At 42.0% G+C, this 26,900-nt stretch overlaps 1 long non-coding RNA gene across 2 annotated transcripts; it reads right to left on the reverse strand.

The window, feature by feature from the left end:
• Window positions 1-17,335: 17,335 nt before the first annotated feature.
• On the reverse strand, window positions 17,336-24,937 carry LOC143413214 (uncharacterized). 2 transcript variants are annotated; one of them, XR_013093839.1, is made up of 3 exons: window positions 24,786-24,937; window positions 24,476-24,705; window positions 17,336-24,295 (listed from the first exon to the last, which is right to left on the reverse strand). It is a non-coding gene; the product is annotated as an uncharacterized LOC143413214 (long non-coding RNA). The 2 variants fall into 2 exon arrangements; XR_013093838.1 differs by having other exon boundaries at window positions 24,476-24,937.
• Between the last annotated feature and the right edge of the window lie 1,963 nt (window positions 24,938-26,900).

Consider the following 26,900-nt stretch of genomic DNA (forward strand, 5'->3'; position numbering starts at 1 on the left):
TGGGCCCCTGTCCTGATACCCATGTCTAGCCTGGGCGTCGTGCCGCCTCCAGCCAGGCCCCCACTTAAACCAACCTCGCATCAGCCTCCTGCTCCCGCTTCAGCTGCTGCATGGTCAACGAGAGCCATCCCTCTCCGCTTGTTGTGGCCCGATCAGTAGCCACGCCCAGTGCCTCCTGGGCCCACTCCCCCAGTCATTTCAAGAAGGGCAGTTGGTGTGGGCGCAGACAGATGGGTTGAGCAGAGCCGGTGTCGATGGTGTGCTGAACCAGCCGCATCTGCCTGAAGTCTCTGTCACTAGCGGCAATGATGTCCACATTCTTGTCCAGGAGGCACCTCAACCGCTGGCGTGGCCACAGGTCATCAACAGCTTGGGTTGTCTTGGTCGAAGGAGGTTTGTCGGGCCTAGAGACTGGGGCTGAGGTGAGTAGAGATGGTCCAGAGCCACCGGCGTCCGAAGTCTGTTGAGTGGCAGCTGCCTGAAGCCCGGCTTGTCTGTCTCTGGTTCCCTCTGTTCCCTGCTTTTGACTGCACTGGAGGGCCAGAGTCTCTGTACCAAGAGTGATCGCCAGCTTCGCGGTGTCAATGCAGGCCCCCCAGCAGGTCAGCAGATCAAGGCCGATGATGCACTGGTCTTGGATGTCAGCAAGCCAGAAGTCATGCACCACCTCCACATCCTTCACTCGGATCCGCAACGTTTCTTCCCCTGCATGTCAGTCCTCTCCCCCGTCACTGTCATCAGCTGGGTGTCAGTGGGTGACCAACCCATCACAAGCGGCCCGGACGTCCCAGGGAGCACCCCAGGTCATATTAGGGAAATGGTAGACCCCGCATCCATCAGGGCCCGGCAGGGCTGATCCTCAACACAGCAGCTCAGGTAGAGTCCCTTGATGTGGCCAACTAGGCCCACCACCGTGCATCGTTCTTGGAGGGGGGCAGGAAGCTGGAGCAGTGGTCCCCTCGCTACACCGCTCCCCCTCTCGTTTCCCTGAGGCCACGTAGTTCTGGTCTTCGGGGTGGGCGCCAGGCAGTCACGCGCCAGGTGGCCAGGCTCATCGCACCGGTAGCAGCGGCCGGTCGATCAACGGGGATGCCTCTGGGGCACCGAGGGCTGCAGCTGGAATATCTCCGCAGCCTATCCCTCCCTGCCGCAATCTGTGGCTCTGATTTGGGGGGTAGTTTGGGGGGGTCACCTGCTGGTTAGGTCACGAGGCGAGCACCAGCTCAGCCCTTTCAGCCTCAAGGAGCGCCTCACAGAGAGTTCGAGGCATGGCCAGGCGGACGTGTTGGCGCAGTCGCTCTGGAAAGAGTCCTCGCAGAAAAGCATGCAGGCTAAGCTGCTGCTGGGAACTCCGGGTAGCCACGACGAGCATATAGCAACACATCAGCTGCAAAGGTGCCCAGGCTCTCCCCTGTCCAGCGGCTCCAGTTGGTCAGCTGCTCCCTGCTCTGATCAGTGGAGTGCCGCTGCCCAAATCACCTCTCGAGTGCCATGGTGAGGGCCTGGAGCTCATGCTGATCTGCCGGGCTAGGTCAAGGAGTACCTGCAGTGCATCTCCTTCCAACGCTAGCGCTAGGTGTGTAGCAGCCTCTTCGTCGCTCCAGCCACTATGCCTCGCAGCTAGCCATACTTGTGAGAGGTAGGGCTCTAGCAGAGTTAGCCCATTGTATTTCGGTACCTTAGCTGGCGTTGTAGGCATCACTGCTTGCTGTCGGGGGCTTGGCCTATTGGTCGCCAGAGGCAGCCCACGAAGCATTGTTCTAGCGTTTGTTGCAGCGGGCCGCTGCTCCTCGACAGCTTGCTCCAGCCTCTGAATATCTCTCTCCATTCTGGCGAGGGTGAACTATCCCACTTCTGACACCAATGTGGCGAGCTCAGACAAGGAGGAGACAGAGGTAATGTCCAGTCTGGCATCCCGCAGTGTTAGCCAGGGAGCACAGCCGTTTAGCATTCAACAGACTAACACTAACACAACCACTTGGCGCAGCTCTAGCATAACAACAAAAAAAGAGCGTCACCTGTAACCATGACAACATAATGCTGCAAACCTGGAACAACAGAACATAGCTGTCAAAATCCCAAACAGCCCTGACCAGCTACAAAATTAAGCAATATTAAATAATAAGAAATTTTAGTGTATTTCGTGTACATGTTATTTTATGGTATGATATTTACAATATAGCACAAATCCATAATAATAAAGTTTAATTTCAATGTAAACAGGGGGCGTTAAGATGCTCATTAAAGTTTAATTATACAGTTTTAATTTCTTCCAAAATACTCCTACTCCTATACTCCTTTCTAAAATAAACCGAAAATAAATACATTTACCTGAATAAAAAATTCCTTTGAAATAATTTCTTTCTAAATGTCAGCTTTTCTAAGTGAAACATTGATGTTAGTGAGCCTCCTTTAAACCTAAAACCAAGAGTATACCCTCAAGAACCACCAACTAAAACAAAATTACATCCAAACAACCAAATAGTTAAAAAAAAAAATAAAAAATTAGTCCGATCTTTGCTGTTTGACAGGAGTGATGATTAGGGGGGCAGTGTTTGTGCCACTGTCACTACTACCAGGACTGAAAAATGGATAAAGTTTCTCTGTGAAGGTTTGGCCAGTATATGAGTGAAGAAGAACTGCAGCATTTACATCATAAAAGGAAACCAAACCCTCCTCATAATCCACAAAAACTCTCTCCTTCTCTGGGTGATCATTCACAGAGAGAGGGACAGGATCGGCAGCAAGTGCAAAGTACTCATTTCTGTCCCTCAGACATATAGCCCAGTAGCCGTTCTCTGGGTTAAGTTTAATTTCTCCCTTCCTATTGACCGACCCTTTGGCCACTCCTAACGTCCACCCAGTCTTTCCTTTAACCTGGACGTCATAGTAAAGTCTTCCACAGGAGAAGCCTCGTGTCCCTAAAACAGAAATTGCAGGTTCAAATCTTTTTGAGCTGTCTGGCAGTTCCTTCCATTCATAATCACAATGAACTTGCTTCCCATCATTGGACAGGATGAGAGCAGGATGTGCCGTATTGGGATCCAAAGTAACATCCACCGCATTCTGCCGAATGTTGTTGAACTGAGCGTCCCGTATCATCTTCACCTCATTTTTGATGGTCTCTGTCAGCTCATCCACAGCTTTCACCAAAGCTGTCCTTGTGATTCCCTCGTATATTGCTGGACAGATGCTGACATCTGTCCAGTCTTTGGTGGGTGGAGCAGCATTCAGGGACGGGAAGCTCTGGAGGAAACGAAGACGGTCTTTAGAGCGTGAGAGTTCCTCCATCTCATCACGTCTCCTTGTCAGCTCAAAGGCCTCCTGCTCCAGCTCTGTGATATAAACTTTGGTCTGTTTCTCTGTCCTTTTCTGGTTCTCTTCAGTCATCTCGATTAGCTCTGCCTGAGCTCTTTCCAGAGACTTAATCAGAGCCGAGAAGACCCGAACACCATTTGCTGTCTCTCTGTCTGCAGCTTCTGTGCTGAGCTTTAAAGATTGTTTGAGCTCGTGGACTTTTCTTTGTCTCTCTTGGATCATGTGGAGAATTTTAGCCTCTGTTATCCCAAGTTGTGTTTTTTTTGCTTCATATTCCTCTTTCAGGGGAACTACCCGGTGAAATCTGTGATCTGCGTCCACACATGACTGACATATGATCATTTGTTCATTCTTGCAATAGAAGCCCAAAGGTTTGCCATGCTCAGCACACATCCTGTCTTCTTCTTTCTCCACAGAATTAAACAGCTTGTGAGTTTTTAAGATGGACACTGTTTGATGAAAATGTAGATTAGCTACGAAGAAGAGTGTAAGAAAGGTTAAGCTAAGAATTATGAACAGGCAGGACTTCAGCGATGTCCGTTTAGGTGCAGCAGGAGCATCATAAGAACCTTTTTCTTGTATGGCATTGTGTTGTTCTGAGCTATCATCAGCTTTCTTTCCAACAGTTTTTCTAAACTGAACAGCCATCTCAGATATGAAAGTATTCACACCAAGCTTATATTTCCTATCCACCTGCTCTTTGCACATGGGACACTTGCGCTGGGAATTAAAATTTAAATGTTCCGTGATGCAGTCTTTGCAGAAGTTGTGTCCACATGGGAGTGTGACGGGATCCCTGAACACGTCCAGACAGATGCAGCACAAAAGCTGCTCTTCAGTCAGAAGATAGCTGGCAGCCGTCATGTTGATGATCTGCAGCCAAAAGAGAGAATGAATGGAGCCAAAACTTTTCTTAAAAACATAAAAAAACTCATATATTTTAAATATGTTCAATAACACTGTGTGTGTGAAATTGTAGGTTTCAGAAATTTTCTGCATGCCTAAAATTATTATTTTTTTGTGTGAAGTGAAGTAAAACATTGGCAATAAAAAGCATCTAATACATGAAGATAGCTATTGTACCCACTGTTGGTCAAGTTACATGAAAAAAGTAAATAGTAACTAATTACTTCTCCAAAATAGTAATCACGTCACTTTACTGATTACTTATTTTCAAAAGTAATTAGTTACTTAGTTATTAAAAACATGATATACAACCTGAATAGGTAATAAAGCAATGGACCTTTCAGCCCAATTCCATTTTTTATGCACAATTGATCGTAAAGTCTCTTTAAAACTTGTATTATTTGTTTTAATCTTTTAACTTTATGCACATTGCATCAAGCAAAAATTAAACAATACAGGGAGTGCAGAATTATTAGGCAAATGAGTATTTTGTCCACATCATCCTCTTCATGCATGTTGTCTTACTCCAAGCTTTATAGGCTCGAAAGCCTACTACCAATTAAGCATATTAGGTGATGTGCATCTCTGTAATGAGAAGGGGTGTGGTCTAATGACATCAACACCCTATATCAGGTGTGCATAATTATTAGGCAACGTCCTTTCCTTTGGCAAAATGGGTCAAAAGAAGGACTTGACAGGCTCAGAAAAGTCAAAAATAGTGAGATATCCTGCAGAGGGATGCAGCAGTCTCAAAATTGCAAAGCTTCTGCAGCGTGATCATCGAACAATCAAGCGTTTCATTCAAAATAGTCAACAGGGTCGCAAGAAGCGTGTGGAAAAACCAAGGCGCAAAATAACTACCCATGAACTGAGAAAAGTCAAGCGTGCAGCTGCCAAGATGCCACTTGCCACCAGTTTGGCCATATTTCAGAGCTGCAACATCACTGGAGTGCCCAAAAGCACAAGGTGTGCAATACTCAGAGACATGGCCAAGGTAAGGGCCAAGAAATATCTCAAGACTGGTTTTTCTAAGGTTTTATGGACTGATGAAATGAGAGTGAGTCTTGATGGGCCAGATGGATGGGCCCGTGGCTGGATTGGTAAAGGGCAGAGAGCTCCAGTCCGACTCAGACGCCAGCAAGGTGGAGGTGGAGTACTGGTTTGGGCTGGTATCATCAAAGATGAGCTTGTGGGGCCTTTTCGGGTTGAGGATGGAGTCAAGCTCAACTCCCAGTCCTACTGCCAGTTTCTGGAAGACACCTTCTTCAAGCAGTGGTACAGGAAGAAGTCTGCATCCTTCAAGAAAAACATGATTTTCATGCAGGACAATGCTCCATCACACGCGTCCAAGTACTCCACAGCGTGGCTGGCAAGAAAGGGTATAAAAGAAGAAAAACTAATGACATGGCCTCCTTGTTCACCTGATCTGAACCCCATTAAGAACCTGTGGTCCATCATCAAATGTGAGATTTACAAGGAGGGAAAACAGTACACCTCTCTGAACAGTGTCTGGGAGGCTGTGGTTGCTGCTGCACGCAATGTTGATGGTGAACAGATCAAAACACTGACAGAATCCATGGATGGCAGGCTTTTGAGTGTCCTTGAAAAGAAAGGTGGCTATATTGGTCGCTGATTTGTTTTTGTTTTGTTTTTGAATGTCAGAAATGTATATTTGTGAATGTGGAGATGTTATATTGGTTTCACTGGTAAAAATAAATAATTGAAATGGGTATATATTTGTTTTTTGTTAAGTTGCCTAATAATTATGCACAGTAATAGTCACCTGCACACACAGATATCCCCCTAAAATAGCTAAAACTAAAAACAAACTAAAAACTACTTCCAAAAACATTCAGCTTTGATATTAATGAGTTTTTTGGGTTCATTGAGAACATGGTTCGGAGTCTTCTCTCACCCCCGTTCTCTGCGACCTGCTGGAGCAGGGGGGCTAGGACTAGGAGGAGGAGTTGGCCGTCCAACTGCGGTCTGGAGTGTGGAGCCTTCCTGCTGCTGCGGAGTCGGGGCGGTCTGCCTCCCCCCACCGCAGGGAAAAGGGAAACACCACCTGGGTCTGGGTGCAGTTCCCCCCTCCAGGGGCGGGGGCACCTAGACCCGGTTTGTAGAGTACGCTTGGGGAGTGTGATCGTGTGTACAACGTCTCTTTATGTCTGTCTCCACGTTGGTTGAGTGTGGAGTAAGTGCATATGAGAGCATGAGGGTGGGAATGGATGTTTGTATCTGTGTGTGCCTGTATGTCTGTGTCTATATGTCAGGTTGGGTGTCAGGCGCCACCTCTCTGGGGACATCTCAGGCCCTCCAAGGTTTGGAGGCCTATCTCCCCCTACCACCACTTCCCCTGCCAGTGGCGGACCCCCTCAGACATCGGTGCGTTGGTGGTTCTTTGTGTCCGGGGATGGGCGTCCAGGTACACACCGGCTCACTCCTTGGCGGCCGCTTATCGGGGCCTGGAGCCTGGGGCTCGCTCGGGCCACTTCGGAGGTGGGGTGCCCCCGGCCTCTCGGCCTGGGGCTCGGTCACTCAGGCGCAGCTGGCTGCCGGCGGAGCTCACGGGCGCGTCACTGCAACTCCCCCTGGCTTCTGCTCCGCGGCTGCTGAGTGAGCCCTCATCTGGGACTCTCCTCAGCTCTTTCCGGGACAGTGGCGCAGCTGCCCCTCTGTTGGTCTTCCTTGGTCTCTTGTGTTCTGGGGGCCTCTGGATGTCTGGAGTTTTGATCTCCTCCACACCTGCTTCACGCCCTGGAGGACGGGGCTGTGGCCCCCCCACACCCTCTAGCAGATTATTACATGAAGGAACCTTTTAAAAAAACAAAAAACAAGCGCGTCCATGCTCACAGGTGTACACACGGGTGATCACACCCACAAACTACACCCTTTTTGGCTCCTACCTCAAAGCACACTGTGTTCTGTTGATCTTATGTGCTGCACAATAATGTTTAACATTTAGTATTTACTGTCATATTCCCATATATCATTGTGATGTTGTTTATTCTATTACTCTTGTTCTCTTCTGCTTGCTTTCTTTTTTCTTTCTCAGCAGGTGATCCAGGTGATTGATATATGCATTTTTTTTTTCTCTGCCCGTTCTGTTGGTTTTTGTCTTTTGCCCTTCTCCCCCGTCCCTCTTCTCAGCTGTTTCTCTTTCCCTCTTTCTTTCTCCCCTTCTTTCCCCCAGTCAAGTCTGTCCCGTATTCAGTAAGTGAAAATAAAATAAACAATAAAAGGTGAATCAAATGGACCATTACGGCAAGGCTGGGATGGTCAGTTTGGTAAAGTAAATCCGTTGGGCATCTTTCTTTGCCTTTAGACAATAATTCTGATGGCAAAAGAGCCAAACGGGACAGGCCAAAAAAAAAAAGGAAAAAAAAAAAAAAAAAAAAAAAAGAGAACATGGTTGTTGTTCAATAATAAAATTATTCCTCAAAAATACAACTTGCCTAATAATTCTGCACTCCCTGTATGCAACACCTCTCTGACATGAAGAAATTGTTTAATATTTAAACCAATTTTCTGCATATTTCAACATGTTTTTAGTAGAAGTGGAACAGCCGGAGCTTTGCCCAGTGCTGCAGCGGTCATGTCAGTGGGGAGATCCAGGGGTTTCTCTGTGAATTTCACATTCCCGTGGCAGCGTGCTAGATACTTGCTCTGTAGATTAGGGTTTTTTTTACGCTGTAAAAAGAAGTTTACTTCTCACACAGTGTGCAGCGGATGCTAATGTTTTTGTCACTTTTTACAGAATCAAACTCAAACTAAGGTCAGTACTTCCATGCTTTAAATGCTGCACGGTCGTACTCTCTCCTGCCCTCTATATATTATCCATTGTTGCTCTGCCCATGTCTGTTACCATGAACGTCGCACTTGCTTATGTCATTGTCATGAGACACTCACAAACCAAATCACAGTGTAGTAACGCAGTAATGCAGCATGCTTGCGGGAAAGTAAGGGTAATCTAATTACTTTTTGCAATAGTAATCCCTTACTTTACTCATTACTTGATAAAAGTAATCTGATTACAAGTGTTACTGCCCATCTCTGATTGTACCCATGTTTGGCTTGACAAAAAATGAGCTCAGGAGTTAGAGTAGATCATCTACTCACTGGAAGGTTTAAAAACTGCCTGCTCCTGTCTGCATGCCAAAGTGTACTTAGATGTTGAACCCTGATCTCACTGGAATATTACTGTTAGATAAAAATAACATGCAAATGTAGAAAAGAAGTGGGCTGATTAACCAGTCACACATTACAGAACTCGTTCCTGTGTGCTAGTGTTAAAATAGACACACTGCCAGTTAAATAGTGCCACACTTCTGACAAATTTAAAAGCAATAAACATAAAAGGCAAAAATATATGAGCTTTACTATAATTATGTAAAATCAACACAAAAACTGCATCTGAATATCTGAAGCAGTTACAATAATCATTGATTATGATAATTGATTATTTCATCTCATAATCTGCTGCCATTTTAAGGTAACTGAAATTGTACTAACCTGTGTGTCTAAGGGTCCTCTGCTGTGCCGCTGGAAGAATGAATTTATTTAATGTTACTCTTCCTTGTTATGGAAATACACTGAAACCTTTTCAGGCAAGCGTGCACACACCCATGACTGCGAGCAACCAATAAATTCTTTTGCTCACCTGAGCTTGTTTGCGTAAGAGCACATCCGTAAATCTATAGGATGTAAGATGCAAGCTGGGACAAAGTACACTGAGAGGCACTAATTGTCTGTCTTGACTTTAAACAGGCTATTCATGCTTGAAAGCAATATCAAACCACGGTAACACTGACTGTATAAACGTGTTGTAGCATGTGTGAGATTATTATTCTATCATATGTTATCCTATGCCTGTAATCGAAATGAGTGAATCATTATACTGCTGTAAGCCACATCATATCTATTATGGAGAGTATGATCAGTATGTAGTTTTAGTTTGCATTATACTTCTGAATTAAGAAAAATGTGAAAATCATTAGATTTCTTAGATAGGTTTATATTATCCTATACTGTTGATTTACTGTGAATGAATGACACTGTTTCATGACATTTCATACTGCTGAGTTAAGAAGAGGATATTGTGTGCAGAGGGCCTTGTTGTCTGATAACGGAGGAGACGGACCACATTCCACAGGAGTTTCACCCCCACCTGTTTTCTGCAAGCAGTAAAACAGGGAGCCGAGGCCATAAGTCAGGCTCAGCCAGGAGTTAGAAAACATGTGAATATTAGGATTTTACGACTAGGTGGGGGCCATCAGAGGCTATAAGAGTTTGAGTAACCCTCCACCATTTTGAGATTTGCTGTGACCCTCTCCATCCAGATGGTTTGTGCTCAAAAGTGTTGAATTGTATGTAATAAAGTAATTGTTGATTGAGCATTTATACACCGAGTATTGTCCTTCCTTCAGCCCAAAGATCGAAAGAATTGGGAGGATTTAACACATGGCAGTTAGGGACGGGTATCCCACTGTTTCAATTCCTTGGAATTGCTTGCCATTTTTGAAAACGATTCCCTTATCGATTCCAGTTGCCCCGAATGACATCACCACGTTGCGGAGCGTCATTTACCTGGCAGGAAACGCGGCAGCGGCTCAAACGCTCAAAACTTTGGTTACTTTACGAGAATGGATGACAACAGGGCAACTTGCAATACTTGCAAAGTAGATATTTCATTTAAGGGAGGAAACACTACGAATATGCAAAAGCATTTGCTCACAAAACACACGATGACCTTAAATGAATGTTGTGTTTTTAATTCCACTCTGGACTCGTGAATCTCAACCCAGCAGCAGCAGTAACGTTTGCACGTCCTCTCTCGTTAATGCAGCAGGTAAATAATCAACTAACAGTGCATATTATGTTAGCGCAATCTGCCTTATTACAAAACCTGCCATTACTGTGCATTTAGGTGACCATGATGAGAGAGACAGACAGAGTCTGGCTGGCGCTCGCTGGCAGTTCTCGCTGCAGTCTACCGGTAGCGTCTCCTTTCAGGCCAGGATAGACGAATGTCACCGAGCAGTGACTAAGTTTGTGGTCAAAGGCTTGCACCCATTTGCCACAGCAGAATCCCCTTATTTTCAGTAAGTGAATGTGTTTAATTGTAGGCAGGGACATTACAGGATATTCTTGTGTAATTGCTACAGAATAATTTATGTTATACTTTGTTATTGCTACAGAAGAACACTTATTTTATTATTTTACATTTATATTTCTTTTCCTGGGGACCCTGTGACACCCTATTGAAGAGCCGTAGGCTGGATCTCTTAAGATCTCACTGTTGGGTTTGTAAGGCCATGCTACTCCTAAATTTCTATCTTGTTCAAAGAGAAGATATAAAACAAAGTTCTAAGCTAATTGACCTCAGTGTTCTCCTTTTTTTAAAAAGAATCGAGAAAGAATCGAATCGTTAAACAGAATCAAAAATGGAATCAGTATCGTGAAAATCTTATCAATACCCATCCCTAATGGCAGTTATCAACTTCATAATGTGTGGCCATCACACAGATGTAATACAGTGTCTGCTGGAATTAGCATAAAATCAAATCACTTTTATTGTCACATCACACGTGCAGGTACATGGGTACAGCACATGCGAGTGAAATTCTTGTGTGCAAACTTCACAAGCAACAGAGGTGTGCAAAATGCAATACAATAACATAAGAACAAGCAAAATATAAGAATCAGTAATCTGAGGATTATAACAATAAATATATGTACAAATATAAGAGTGTATACGCATTAGTGAATATGTATACTAAATATATATATCTACACACGTGTGTGTGTATACATATATATAAATTTAAATAAAGTAAAATAAAATATACAGAGGTCAGCAATTGGAAATGTGCAAAACAAGTGGCATTTATGTACCGTATGGAGTGCATAATGTTCTGGTGAGTGAAGGTGAGGTGTCTGTGAAGTGTTCAGCAGTCTGATGGCCTGATGGAAAAAGATGACTCTCAGTCTGCTGGTTCGGGACTGGATATTGCAGAACCTCCTTCCTGATGGAAGTATTCTGAACAGTTTATGGCTGGGGTGACTGGAGTCTTTGATGATCCTTCCCGCTTTCCTCAGGCACCGCTTCCTGTAGATGTCATGGAGGGAGGGAAGCTCACCTCCAATTATCCTTTCCACACACCACACCACTCTCTGGAGAGCTTTGTGGTTGTAAGTGGTGGTGTTGCCGTACCAGGTGGTGATGCATCCAGTGAGGATGCTCTCAATGGCACAGCGGTAGAAGGTCCTGAGGATGCGGAGGCTCATGCCAAATTTGGCCAGTGGCGGAGCGGGGGGTGGCTTACTGGGCTTAAGCCCTGGTTGTTTTTTCAGAAGCCCGGGGTCTTTTGGAGTGTCATTTGTTTCATAGTTAGATGCCTGACTGACAACTGTATAAAACAAAAAAACAAAAACTACACACAATAAGCACATAGTGCACACTGTGGGAATTTACGACTGTGCGTAAATTCCCCCTAATTATGATCCGAGCTCAGGCACTAAGCAACTGAGCGAGGGGCCGGGGAGAGTTGCTGCCTGTGAGTTTGTTGTTGGAGAAGCACAGAGAGGCAGACAGAGGAGAACTGAAGTTTGACCAGGTACCAAAGCAAATCATCCGTACTGTACAAATGATGTAAATATGATGGTGTATCACAAAAGATTGATGTCAAATTGATCACTTGACCCATATTACATTACTTGCTCTTCGAGTGAATCAACAAATGGCGAAATGAAAAGCTGAACAACAACAATGCTGTTTTTTCAGTCCTAGGAGAGAGAGAGAGAGGAACAGAGAGAGAGAGAGGAACAGAGAGAGAGAGAGAGAGGAACAAAAGCAGGTGAGACACACATGTTAGTCAAATGGTTTTTTTGCCAAAACTCATCAGAACATGTATCTCGTACCTAGTGTTTCTTTTTAGGTTTAAGATATCCTGCATATGTGATATATATTTTTTCCTATATGAAGCTATTCTTTTTTGAAAAAACTGAAAGCACAGCCTAATAAATCCCCCTCTTCGCAAAGTCCACTTGTTGATGGGATTTCGAATGCACTGACTTGAGATGTGTTTGATTGAAATCTCCAGCAATAAACAGCACCGTAAAAAAAACCCCTAAAATAACAGTAATATTCCGGCAGCTGGGGTGCCAAAATAATACCTGAAAATAACAGAAAATAACTTTCCCTTGAAAATGCAGTTATTTTCAGTAATGACAACACAGTTTGTTGCCCTAATTTTACATGGGATTTTGGCTTTTTCAAGTGCTTTTAAACATTAAATTAGGAACAATTTAACATGATTAAACAATGAAATTACCTATAAACAAGGTCAATGAATGCGTCAATATGAATAATAATACTTCAATTTACAGAAATATACAGTTAACAGTTGGTTTTAAATAATAATGGATTGCATCCATATAGCGCTTTATGAGACCCTCAAAGTGCTTTACAATTCCACTTTATAATTCCCCTCTGGCCATCACCAGTAGGCGCTAGGTGAAGTGTCTTGCCCAAGGACACAACAACCGAGAGTGTCTGAGCCAGGGTTCGAACCAGCAACCTTCTGATTACAAGTCGAACTGCCAACTCTTGAGCCACTATCGCCCTAATAATAATAATAATTATTTGATGTAAAAAAAGTTTATACCAATCATTTTATATAGTTTTCCATAGCATTACATTTGAATTTGACAGTTCAATCTTTCAAATGACAGACAAATATTTGTGGAATTATGATGCATTTGTGAATGTATTTTAACAATCTAAATATGCATATGTACAGACAAATACATTTACAAAACAAGAATATTTTGTTTTATTACAGTGATTTTACGTTAATTTACATTTGAAATGTAAAATCACAGTCTATTTATGTAAATTTAATGATATTCTAGAAGAACAGTACAAAACTATAAAATACACAGTAAAATACTTTTATATTACAATTTTTTTTACAGTGAGTTCATCGGGGTGTTGGCCTGGTTTCCTTCATCAGGCCACTCCCACATCGACATACTTTTTAGACAAGTATTTTCTTGGCACTGCCTATTTTGCTGCCTGCCTATAATGTGTGCTTTTGTCTTATTATTATTTGTATATATGTGTCTCCTGTTTACTACTTATACCATGTGTCATCTATTATATTGTTATTCTGGCAAAGCTGGTGTGTAGCACATACGTCTTGTACATGTACAATTACAATAAGGGCTATTTTATTCTATTCTATTTTATATAGGTTGGATGATAGTGCTTTAACCAAGATAAACCACAATCTTGCTTTACCTCCAGAGCAGAAATGTGGTTGTGTTGGAAAGATTTTTATCATCATTTTATTTTCAACTCATTATAGTACAATATACTGAATTAATATTTTTTTAACTGTCCTAAGGTTCACTGCTAATGCCAGACTGGTTTGTGGTAATTTCTGCTGCCTAAAGCTCTCAACTGCAGGACAACAAATGATCTTATATATTATCAAAGAGAACTTTGAAAATATAAATTTACAAAAATGTGACATTTTTGCCTTTCATATATTGCAATTAGAGGTAGGAGATTTTATGCAATGTTATAGTGTCCATTCTGTATATATCCTATAACACATTATTTTGTGTTATCTTTTACATGATACAAGCCGAACATCAAACCTTAGTATATTTTTTCTTTTAGTTGTGTCAAGGTTAAAATTAAGATTCTAATACTTTCATCAGACTAGCAAGTGTGGTTTTGGGGGGTTTTCAGCTTATGATTGCACTAAAGTGAACTGACAGCACTAAAAGTGATTTTAAAACTGTTGTCTTGTATGCTGAGGTATTAATGTTGGAGTAATTGTGGCTCTGGAGCTCCAGCTGCCTGATTGGCAGCTCATTTAAACAAACACTGTGAAGGAGATGAGAGATGAGGTTTAGAAACGGGAAGTTTATGAGATAAGCGACAGTTACAACATCACTGATACACTCCTCCTTCTCGCTGTAATTGAGACCTCATTTAGTGAACATGATGCTGATTCTTTAGTTTTGTCTGAAACAAAGGTGGCCGAAAGAAAAAGAACCTGGATTTACCTGAAACCAGCAGAGGAAGGTCTTTTTAAAAAACTGACTCATAAGATGGACACAAGCAAAATGAGTCTTGTTAGAAATTTTAAAGAACCTCACAGATGATTCAGTGTGATTGAAGGGTTTGTACTAATGCTTTTCTCAGAATACCATGAATTTCTGCTAGATTAATTCTGTCAGTTTGATCTCCATGCTGTCACGTGGACATGTTTTATTGTTGAAAATACTGAAACTAGTGTGTGATAGTGGGAAGTGATTTCAAAATAAAACCAAACAAGACTGGCATCCCCGTTGTAATTTGGCTCCATCTGCTGCCAAAAGCTCTCAACTGCAGCACAACAAATTCCATTACAGTTCAAAGAGAACTTTGAAAATACAGATTCAACATAAAAATAATTAGAAGTTAGAAGAAGTGCTGATTCTTCATTTCGAGTATTTGAAAGGCAATGCTAGGCACTTCTCAGAGGATTAAGCTTAAGTACTTGACCTTTCATCAGGTTTTTCTGATCTCTAAACTTATGGACATAAAAAATATTTTAAGGTTCAAAATGGGGTCCAGTTTTGTGTTTAACCTCAAAATCACAACCAACTCGACTTCTTAGGTCGAGTCATGTTCTAGGTCATGTTCTGTTTGAGTCTGAACTTTAGAGAGTTTCTAGAAACTCTATATGGGGCTCTTTGTGAAGATTATGATGATATTAAAACTTTAGGGGTCCTTAAAGGATTTCCAACTGTCCTGACAGGGTTTAAATCATTAAAAAGTTCTTAAAACCCAGAGGCAGATTTAAGGAGGATATGGAAACCGCTCGTAATGGTCTGCTCCCCCCCCCCCCCCCCCCCCCCCCCCCCCCCCCACACACACACACACACACACACACACCTCGGAGCTAATACAACTATATACACCCACCCGTTAGGTCAGCCAATCAGCAGCTCCTTAGGGTACCAAAAAGTTTCCTTAAAGGAGTGTTAGCGGTTAGTCAAGAAGCTTGAGATCACACTGTGGTTGCAGGGCCCTTGAAGAGGTTGTTCAAGGGCCCTGCAGGGCCTTGAACAACCAAGAACCTGCTAAACTACAACATTTATGTCATTAAGGAGACTGTAATATGTGATGCAAGCTGAACATCAAACTTTAGTATATTTTTTTCTTTTGGTTGTATTAAGGTTAAAATTAAGATTCCAGTACTTCTTTCAGTCTAGCAAGTGTATTTTGGGGGGTTTTCAGCTTATGCTTGCACTCCAGCTGCCAGATTGGCAGCTCATTTAAACAAACATGGTCAAGGAAATGAGAGACGAGGTTTAGAAACAGGAAGTTAATGAAGGTGGAGAGATGAGCGACAGTTACAACATCACTGATACACTCCTCCTTCTCGCTGTAATTGAAACCTCATTTAGTGAACACAATGCTGATTCTCTACTTTTGTTTGAAACCAAAGGCGACAGAAAGAAAAAGAACCTGGATTTACCTGAAACCAGCAGAGGAAAATCTCTAAAAGAGCTGACTCATAAGATGGACACGAGCAAAATGAGTCTTGTTAGAAGTTTTAAAGAACCTCACAGAGGATTCAGTGCGATTGAAGGGGTTGTACTAATACTATCCTCAGAGTACCATGAATGTCTGCCAGATTAATGCCATGTCACTTTCACTCAGCCCATTTTATTATTGTTTTTTTCCAGGCAGACTGAAGAGAACCTTTTGAATCTTTCAGAGAATCTTTCTCTGAAGGTGCTCAAGAACATCTACTCATGCTCCATCCAGAGCATATGATGGGAAATATCTGCACCTGGTGTGGGAACAGCACCAAGCAGGACAGACAAGCTCTTCAAGGAGTTGTGGGCCTTGCTGAGAACATCATTTGCTGAGAGCTTCCTGCCCTGCATTCCATTTACATTAAGCGGTGCAGTACCAAAGCCGGGAAGATTATGAAAGACCTTTGTCATCCCGATAATGAACTCTTCTCACTGTCGAGGTCAGGGAAATACATCTGCTACCTTAAGGCCAACACAGAGAGAATAAGGAGGAGTTTCTTCCCCCAGGCTATTCAGGAGTGTCCAGGTGCTGGACTGGACTCTTTACACATTTCTACAAATCACTGCGCGTGCACCTTAATAACAATAATGTACTTCTGATCTGGTCTCATACCACATCATTGTACATGCACTTAACTCTGCACACCTTAACTTTGACTTTAATTTTATACTTGATTTTTAATTTCACTTTATTCTTGTATTTTTAATGGTCAGAAATTGCAATTGCAATAAGCATTTCACTGCATGTCATACTGTGTATGATTGTGACAAATAGGATTTGAATTTGATTTGAGTGGTACAGACACTGATGACTGAAGCATTAATGATTACTAATTTAGTTTATTATACAATACATAACATTAATGGGCATCACTGTGGTTAGCACTATGTCCTCATGCATGTCTGGAGGAAGCTTCAGTTTCTGGGGGAAACCAACATGGGCACAAGGAGAAAATGCAAACCCCAAACAGAAGGCCCCGTCTGGGATTCAAACCAGGAATCTTAATGTCCTAATGTCTTGAGGCAACAGTCCTAACTACTCTGTGCACCACTGCATGATGTAAACACAATGCAACAAGGATGAGATACTGAGACATGAATGTTTCATGCAACTGAAGTAGAGTTGAGCAGATTTCCTACACTGTAAGGCTATTACAGGTCTCTGTGTTTGAATACACTCAGGGCCTTTGCCACTGCTCTCTTCTAGCTATCACAAAAACTAAAAATGGAGAGAATAAATTTAGGCATGCCCATCATAATCTTGTGATCCATTCAAGCATGGAGTGAAACAGGTCAGTTTAGCCTGCTTTATTTATTTATTTATTTTTAAAACAGTCTGTCTGAATTACAGCTCTAACCTCAAACCCAGAGGTTCACTTGTGACCTGCTGGACGTTACAAGGCTGAATCAATATATTGATTTTTGTGCTATAAAGTGGCTTTAAGAAAGTTTAGTGGCCTATATCAAAATAATGATTTTTATTTTATTTAGAGAAAAAGTTACCCCCACATAGGCTCCTGGATTTTACTTAAAAGGTCGGAAAGACTCAAAACCTGAACAAAATGTATACAAAGGAATGATAAAAGAGATGAAAAATGACAAAAGGAAATACTTGAAGGGACACAATGCTGACCAAAATACATGGAACTGCCACAAAATCTGTAAAAGGAGAGGTTAAAATTAAGAACTGATTCCAGATTTTGATATAAAACAAAAAAAGAGGACCACGATGAAAAGGGGAAAAAAGATCAACAGAAAATGACCAAAACGAGAAACACCAACATTACAGGTGTAAATATCAAATATTGTATTGTACAAACATCCATCCAGTGTTATGTGGTGTAAATATATAAACCCATTAGTGACTCTTACTAGTTGGCACAGAGTTGTATGAACAAAACAAGCTTGGTAGATTTGGTGAATCAAAGATGAATATGCATATTAGTGTTTGGAGCATCAGTGTAAGTGTAATAATAAAGTGTGAGTAAATGATATTTGAACAGCATTATTTTGCATATAGCTGCACTGCAGGCAGATATCATTGTCTTTTATAATGATAAAGAGTGTAGAATAATTTATGTGGATAAATCTAGTGAATGCAAGCAAGTAATTAATTGTAACCTGTTATTTTAGATTCTTTCCCTTCTAATATAGATAGTTACATTTTGTAAGTTTGTGGTTATTCTCAGTAGAATGTTACAATTCAGAGTGACAGTTCTCTCTATAAGCACGCAACTGTCATAAAACAAGTTCGTTTTAGTCATGAACCGGTCCTGAAGTCATCATTGAACTATCTAGACAATATCTAAACAGCCAACATCTGTCAACATGTATGCTACTGATTCAACCCTAAGCCATTTTGTACTTGTCTTCCGGGTATTATGAGAATTAAAATGCTAAAACTAAAATCGCGCCAGTTTTGACACACCCGTCAAAGCCTTGTGATCTAGCCAAGTTCTCAGTGAAACAGGTAGTTTACTCTGAGTGTTTAGTTAGTGTTGGCAAATACTCACTTCTAAAGTGAATATTTGCTTGAAAGCATAACATAAATCTGTCCCCTCACCCCAAACCCATCAAAGCAGATAGCTGCCCCTGCCTGAGCCTTGTTCTGCCAGAAGATTCTTATTTTTTAAATTAATTAATTTAAATTTTAAAAAGAATGTTTAAAAAGTTCTTCCTTCCCAGTGTTGCCAAGTAGTTTGCTCATAGGGGTCAATTTGATTGCTGGGATTTTCTCTCCATTAAAGTAGTCTTTACCTTAAAATGTAAAGTGCCTTGAGGTGGCTGTTATTGTGATTTGGGGCAATATAAATATGAATGGGACAAAAAACCTTCCAACAACCAATATTGTCAGAGAAAGGGTTAATGACAGTATTATAAGAAATTCTTCATGTAGCACTTAAAAAACCCAAACCAAACCAAAACAAACCAAAACTGCATAGTAAAAAAACCCACACAATTAAAGAAGCTTCTCGGATGAGAGGTGAAACGTCTTCAAGCAACTTAAAGAAGTCCAGACGCTTTTCTTTGCAAGCTCCTTTGACTGTCTGGAAGTAAGTTGATTTAACAGCACAATACGCTGCTGAACTACTTCCATTTTACTTCCATTTGCTGAGGCACATGTACTGGTGACAAAGGAGAACGGTTGAGTTTCATCTCATAAAACTGATACCACTTCACCTTTAGGGTGAAGTCGAAGGCTGTATCAGTAAACCACTCTGAAGTCACGCGTGCCAGTGACGGCCCAGCAAAATCTTTGAAAATGGGAAATAAACAAGAAAAATTAACACCTGATGAGAAATTTTTAGAAAAACAACAAGCCGGAGCAGGACTAATCCAAAAGAAAGGGAGAGGAATGCAAGAGGTAGAGGCAGGCCTACACACACACCAAACAGTGGCTTTAGCACTACATGCTGGAGGTGTGGAAAAGAGGGACATTTTGTATGTGACTGTAAGAAACAAAGAAGACAGTGACTCAGAATAGGATAGCAGCTCAGGTGAAGAGAGAAGTTCAGACTAGGAAGAATATAATAATATATATATATATATATAATATATATAATAATCCCTCACCAAGTGAAAATTAGAGATCAAAGTAGTTTAAAGTAGTTTAAAAAGGGTTGGAAACAGACCCGACTGAATAGATATAAATACAAGATGAATAAAGTAAAATAAACAAAAGGCTAAATTACATTAGAGCTTATCTTTAATGTATTCAAACTAATAATAGCAAGGATAACAACCTGTAAACTGGTATTAACAATGAAACATAGTTGGGATGAAGATCATGCCCAGAATGAATAGAATGAAAGAAAATACACGATTCACACAAACACATATTAAATGAAATAGAGAGATGCATAAGGTACATTAAGGCTGTGTCATTGTTCAGCCAAGGAAAGTTTGTGAAAAGGAAAATGTCTCCAGCTTGGGAAAGGGTGAAACTGCAGATCACCTGCAGCCGTTGGTGGATACAAAATAAAATATAAATAAAATATTGTAATATACCATTGCTGTTATATAAAAAGATAATAGCATTAATAACGAGATAATATTAATATGAAGGGGCACCTTAGTCAGTTATGATGTGAGGTGGATAACTATTAAAAGCAGTCTGCATTAAGCTTAAGGTTTGCTCAAATTCAGTACAATAATATATGAGATGAAGAAAATAAAGAAAGTACCTAAACTAAATAAGTGCATGGAGGCACTTGACCTGCTTGAAAACCTGTCATCCTAGATGAGACATTGCTGAAATATAGAGCACACTTATACAAACAACTAATAAGCTAAACCCTTTATATAACGGCTAACGCTACAAAATTGAGAAGCTGAATTAAATATGTGGTCACTGCTAAGCTGATGAGCAAGTAACACGTTTTTTAGAGCAGGAGCTGCATGAGAGCTCAAACATGCAGCTGTCTGTGAGCTCAGTTTTTTCCCCTCATATTTCTGATTTGCCTTTGGCAGCAGCTTTTTTTGCACCCTGACTCATGTGTGTAAAGCGTTTATGCCATCAGCAATTTGTTTTTTGTTTTGTTTTGTTTTTAAAAATAAGTACATTTGTGATCACACTTGTGGATCACAGTGACATATAATGATTAGGCATATGATTTACTAATGCAGATGAAGTTTATTCTAAAGTTCAAGGAGAACAAAGAAGAAAAGCATCTTCAGTTGTGTCTTGGCTATTGTTCTCTGTGTAGTGTGCTGAGTTTTTGTTTTTTGTTTTTTTGTTTTTGACGTGTTGCTTGAGTGAGGAGTACTGTGACTTCTGAAGTAGCTCTCACCATGCGACCTTGATGATGATAAGTTCAGAGCCAGCTGAGAGCTGGGTTGTTTGCTTTGTTTTAGGTGACAAATCAGAAAAGTTAAATCTTAGTTTCTTGTCTTGAAAAAAAAAGGAAGGGGTTTTTGTGTTTCTCAGCAAAGAACAACTACAACTTCATTTTCTGTTTTTGAGAAAGGAGAATTTAAAATAATAATAATAATAATAATAATAATAATAATAATAATAATAATAATAATAATAAAGCAAACAAAGAGTGATGTTTTGTTTAAGTGGTGAAGAAAGCTAATACTGCAAAATACCGTCTAGTGCATGATCTGTGAGCAATAAATGAAATCACTGAAATGATGCCACCAGTAGTATCAAATCCCCACACTATACTGAATCAAGTCACTCCAAAAGAACAATGGTTCTCAGTGATAGACTTATCAAACCATCTACTCTAACGTAGATGACATTTTAGTGACTGGCCACACAGAGGAAGGGTCACTTGGCTGAGTTAAGGCCACAAGGTATCTTTAAATAAACTCTAATTATGGAGACCTGAAGTCACATGCTCAGGGCACATCCTCTCAGGTGAAGGCAGAAAGCTACTAAACAAAAGAAAAGAAGCCATACAAAATGCGCCACAGCCACAAACTAAGCATTTACATTCTTTCTAACTCCCAGTGAGCCTGAGTTATGACCCTTTCTCCCTGTTTTTCTACTTCCAACAAAGGTAGAGGTGAAGAATGTGTTCTGTTGTCTCTACTATCAGAAAACAGTGTAACACACTCACAGTAAGTCAGCAGTATAGGATAATACAAACCTATCTAATGAATCTAATGATTCTCACATTATTTTAACTCAGAAGTATGATGCAAACTAAAACTACATACTGATTACATAAGAAGTTTGATGTGGCCTACAGCAGTATCAGTACTCATTTTGATTACAGGTATAATGTAATATATAACAGCATAATAATCTCACAACTGCTACAAGCACATTTGCCTTTCTTAACACACGTGAGAGAAAGGCAGCTGTTAAGAAAATGCCCTTTTGTGGTGAGACAGGCCCTGCATGCAAGCGTACTAACACACATACATGCATGGAAGAACAGCTTACACTATAGCACACACTATAGATGCATCTGAACGCACACATACATATAAACATCCACATTCCAATGTAAGGAACAAACACCCACCGATGTATAAAATAAAGGCCAGGGCAGTCTCAGAGCTGCGAGTCTCTGAGCCCTCACTCTCATGTGGCTTCCCTTGCTAGCAAGAAAACCTGTGTGTTTCTCCTCTCTGATTCTCTGCTGAAGATGTCATGGTCCTGGGCCATGTTGGCCCAGTATTCTTAGTTTTCTTGTATGTTTGTATTTTGTTCCCTATTTAGGCCATGTTTCCTGAGTTGCCCTGTTGTGTTGTTCCCTAAGTGTTTTCCCTTCGTGGCTTTTACCCCCTGTGTGCCCCTCTGTGTATCTGTGAGCCCTCGTCTCTCCTTATGTTTTATTCCATGTTTTCCCCAGCCCGTTATGTCTGTGTTTTCCCCGCTCTCTCTCCTCCTGTCTGAACCTCTGTACTTCCTGTTTGACTCTGCCCGTCTCCCGTCAGTGTTATGTTCACCCCGCCCTGTCTCGTTATGGTTATCTGTGTCAGCTGTGTTCCCCGTGTGTTCCCACTTTCCTCGTTAACCCTCTGTGTATTTCTGTCTGCGTCTCCCTCTGTTCGGCGTCGCGTTCTCCCTCATGCTGTGTGTGGTTCTCCCCGTGTCTTCTGGTATATGTTACAATTAGCTTTTCCCAGTGTAGTTTAGTTTTGTATTGCTTTGGTATCACTGCTTTCGTTTGTCACCTGTCAGCAATAAAGCTGCATTTTGAGTTTATCCCCTGAGTCCGTGAGTTTGCATTTTGGGTCCTCATCCTGCCTGCCACACAGCGACCATGACAGAAGAAGTGTTTTAGAATACATCTCTTGACAAACAACATCAACAAAAAGAAAAAAATTAGTCCGATCTTTGCTGTTTGACAGGAGTGATGATTAGGGGGGCAGTGTTTGTGCCACTGTCACTACTACCAGGACTGAAAAATGGATAAAGTTTCTCTGTGAAGGTTTGGCCAGTATATGAGTGAAGAAGAACTGCAGCATTTACATCATAAAAGGAAACCAAACCCTCCTCATAATCCACAAAAACTCTCTCCTTCTCTGGGTGATCATTCACAGAGAGAGGGACAGGATCGGCAGCAAGTGCAAAGTACTCATTTCTGTCCCTCAGACATATAGCCCAGTAGCCGTTCTCTGGGTTAAGTTTAATTTCTCCCTTCCTATTGACCGACCCTTTGGCCACTCCTAACGTCCACCCAGTCTTTCCTTTAACCTGGACGTCATAGTAAAGTCTTCCACAGGAGAAGCCTCGTGTCCCTAAAACAGAAATTGCAGGTTCAAATCTTTTTGAGCTGTCTGGCAGTTCCTTCCATTCATAATCACAATGAACTTGCTTCCCATCATTGGACAGGATGAGAGCAGGATGTGCCGTATTGGGATCCAAAGTAACATCCACCGCATTCTGCCGAATGTTGTTGAACTGAGCGTCCCGTATCATCTTCACCTCATTTTTGATGGTCTCTGTCAGCTCATCCACAGCTTTCACCAAAGCTGTCCTTGTGATTCCCTCGTATATTGCTGGACAGATGCTGACATCTGTCCAGTCTTTGGTGGGTGGAGCAGCATTCAGGGACGGGAAGCTCTGGAGGAAACGAAGACGGTCTTTAGAGCGTGAGAGTTCCTCCATCTCATCACGTCTCCTTGTCAGCTCAAAGGCCTCCTGCTCCAGCTCTGTGATATAAACTTTGGTCTGTTTCTCTGTCCTTTTCTGGTTCTCTCCAGTCATCTCGATTAGCTCTGCCTGAGCTCTTTCCAGAGACTTAATCAGAGCCGAGAAGACCCGAACACCATTTGCTGTCTCTCTGTCTGCAGCTTCTGTGCTGAGCTTTAAAGATTGTTTGAGCTCGTGGACTTTTCTTTGTCTCTCTTGGATCATGTGGAGAATTTTAGCCTCTGTTATCCCAAGTTGTGTTTTTTTTGCTTCATATTCCTCTTTCAGGGGAACTACCCGGTGAAATCTGTGATCTGCGTCCACACATGACTGACATATGATCATTTGTTCATTCTTGCAATAGAAGTCCAAAGGTTTGCCATGCTCAGCACACATCCTGTCTTCTTCTTTCTCCACAGAATTAAACAGCTTGTGAGATTTTAAGATGGACACTGTTTGATGAAAATGTAGATTAGCTACAAAGAAGAGTGTAAGAAAGGTTAAGCTAAGAATTATGAACAGGCAGGACTTCAGCGATGTCCGTTTAGGTGCAGCAGGAGCATCATAAGAACCTTTCTCTTGTATGGCATTGTGTTGTTCTGAGCTATCATCAGCTTTCTTTCCAACAGTTTTTCTAAACTGAACAGCCATCTCAGATATGAAAGTATTCACACCAAGCTTATATTTCCTATCCACCTGCTCTTTGCACATGGGACACTTGCGCTGGGAATTAAAATTTAAATGTTCCGTGATGCAGTCTTTGCAGAAGTTGTGTCCACATGGGAGTGTGACGGGATCCCTGAACACGTCCAGACAGATGCAGCACAAAAGCTGCTCTTCAGTCAGAAGATAGCTGGCAGCCGTCATGTTGATGATCTGCAGCCAAAAGAGAGAAAACGTAAAAGGATTGTGACCATGTAAACGTAACTTTCTCACGGAACACATTGTACTTCTCTGCTGTAGAAACTTACACAGCTTCCAGCAGCCACATTACAAACAGTGATTACTTCATCTTACAATCTCCCTTTATCTTATGGTAACTGAAATTGTACTGACCTTTTGTCACCGTCTGGCTGGCAGACCGTGGAGGTGTAGGGAAGGAGGACCCAGGCGCGGTGCTCTATGTACAAGCAGTGCCTTTATTTACAGTGATGGACAGACATGACAATAAATCCCGTGCTCTCCCGACTCCCATGACGTGTCCTCTTCCCAGTGCTAGTGCTCCTGTCTCCGCTTCTCCGTGATGAGCACCCCGTGCTCGCTGTCCTCTCGTCTCCCCGTAACTCCTGGGGACATAAGAGAGAGGAAGCCGTCAGACACACAATAATGCAGCAGACTCAAACTAGAAACTTGTCAAGAGACTAACGTGAAGCCACACAATGATCCAGCGTCGGAGAGAGTTCCACCACACTCTCAAGTAGCTCCTCCGATGAGGCCTGATCAGCTGCAGGTGTGTTACGGTCTTCAGGCGTGGCCAATCACCTGCCAGGGCCACACCCCCACCCACACCTACATACACACATATCTACACGCAGGGAGAACGAGGGACAGCAATACAAAATACAGACATTGTAATACTAGTCCATGACTGCTCAGGGTCCCTGGGTCGCTCAGACCCAGGACCCTGACACCTTTGCTGCATGTGTTTTAGTCCTCTGCTGTGCTGCCGTAAAGACGAAATTATATGCTGTCACTCTGGTATTTGGCACTACCATGGAACCTTTTCAGGCAAGTCTGCACACACCCACGATTGTGCAGTAAAAATGAGCAACCGCTAAATTATTTCAATTAATTGAGCTCACTTGCATAAGAGGACAAAGAGCACTTACTATGATCCCCCCTGTCCTTCCTCAGAAGGTTTATTCTTGGAATCTACTCAGTTTGCTTTACGTGATTTACACTATGTAATATTCCTGCATTACATGAATTCATCACAAAATTATCTTCTCTGAACTGGAGAGGATAACTGCTGAAAACAGCCTGAAGGTGTTGTCACACCTATAATTTCTTTATTCTGGTTACTCCAGTCCACTGATGTGTTTGTGAACTTCACAGATAAAACCAAGTGAACTCAAAGCAATGCATACTGCGTCACTACAAACCATGTGAGAATGTTCCTGTAAATTATCCCTCTGAGCTTTTTATAGACCAGCAATTATATTCCGTTCACACAAATTCAAGTTCTGACAAAATACATCTCAGCTATTAAACTTTCTCATGCAACATAATTTACTTTGGTCTACAAACTTATACAGCCTTTTTCATCTATGAGCTCTGTTTATTACAACAAAAGTGGTTATTTCATCATACCATTTTAGGGTAACCTAAACTATACTAGCCTGTGGTGTGTGTGTCTTAGGCTCCTCTGCTGTGCTGCTGGAAGAATGATAACTCTGTGTGTGCTGTCATTCTGTCTTGTTATGCAAATGCAAGTCCTTAGCTGTGTCCCAAAACGTCGGCTGCATCCTTCGGAGGACCCGGCCTTCGCGGTCTACGTGGGCTGGGTCCTTCGAAGACCGAGAAGGCCGGAAGTGCGAGGCTTGTGAAATGGGACGGTCTGGCCTTCAGATTAATGTCACCAGCTGTTCCCGCCCTTACTGCTTTCTCCCCCTCGGTGAAATAATGGATATCATTGAAACTCTCTTATTTTTGTTAATCGAAGAGTTACAACAAATCAGCTGTCGCAGACGACTGATTTATCTCCGACTAAGAGATAACTGAGTTCAGGTACAGTGAAAATACATGTCTTCAGTTTTTTTCCCCATTGTTTATGTGTGTATTTGAAATCTGTTTACTAGCTAAATAAAACTCCGATGTAGAAGTGATTTTATTCGCTCTTTTATCTTTTATCAGTTAACCAGTGAATTTTAGTTAAGAATGATAATCAAAATAAAGTTTTGATACGTTTTTTTTAAAGAACAAGAGCAACATTCATAATAATGACAAGAATAAAACATTTTCCTTATTTTCCTTCACCAGGCGAGACCACAGTACTGCAGGATTAACCTGAGTGTCCCAGTCCTGGACAGGTCTTTTAATAGGCCTAGACACTAGGCCTGATTTTCGTCTGAGCAGGGAGTCTCTGAAAGTGCTGCTGAACCTCCTTAACCAGGATCGGCCACATGGTTGGGGTGCCACTATTGAGGTCCTTGTGTTTCTTTTCTGGCTGGCAAGTGGAGCATCCTACAGAGTTGTTTCCAGAGTGTTTGCTATTCCTCGCTCCACTGTTCACCGCATCGTTCACAGGGTCACAGAGGAGGTGGTGGCTATTCGCCATCAGGTTATCCATCTCCCTTGGACTCCTGAAGACCTAGATATTCTGTCTCATGGGTTTGCAGGGCTGGCAAGACACAGAGCCTTTTTAAAGGCTGCTGGTGCAATTGATGGCTGCCATGTCCGCATCAAGCCTCCCAGCGGCCCTGATGGTCAGTGCTACAGAAACAGGAAATTGTTCCCATCCATACTCCTGCAGGCAGTTTGT

The sequence above is a fragment of the Maylandia zebra genome, linkage group LG17 (assembly GCF_041146795.1).
Source record: "Maylandia zebra isolate NMK-2024a linkage group LG17, Mzebra_GT3a, whole genome shotgun sequence".
NCBI classification, from domain to species: Eukaryota; Metazoa; Chordata; class Actinopteri; order Cichliformes; family Cichlidae; genus Maylandia; species Maylandia zebra.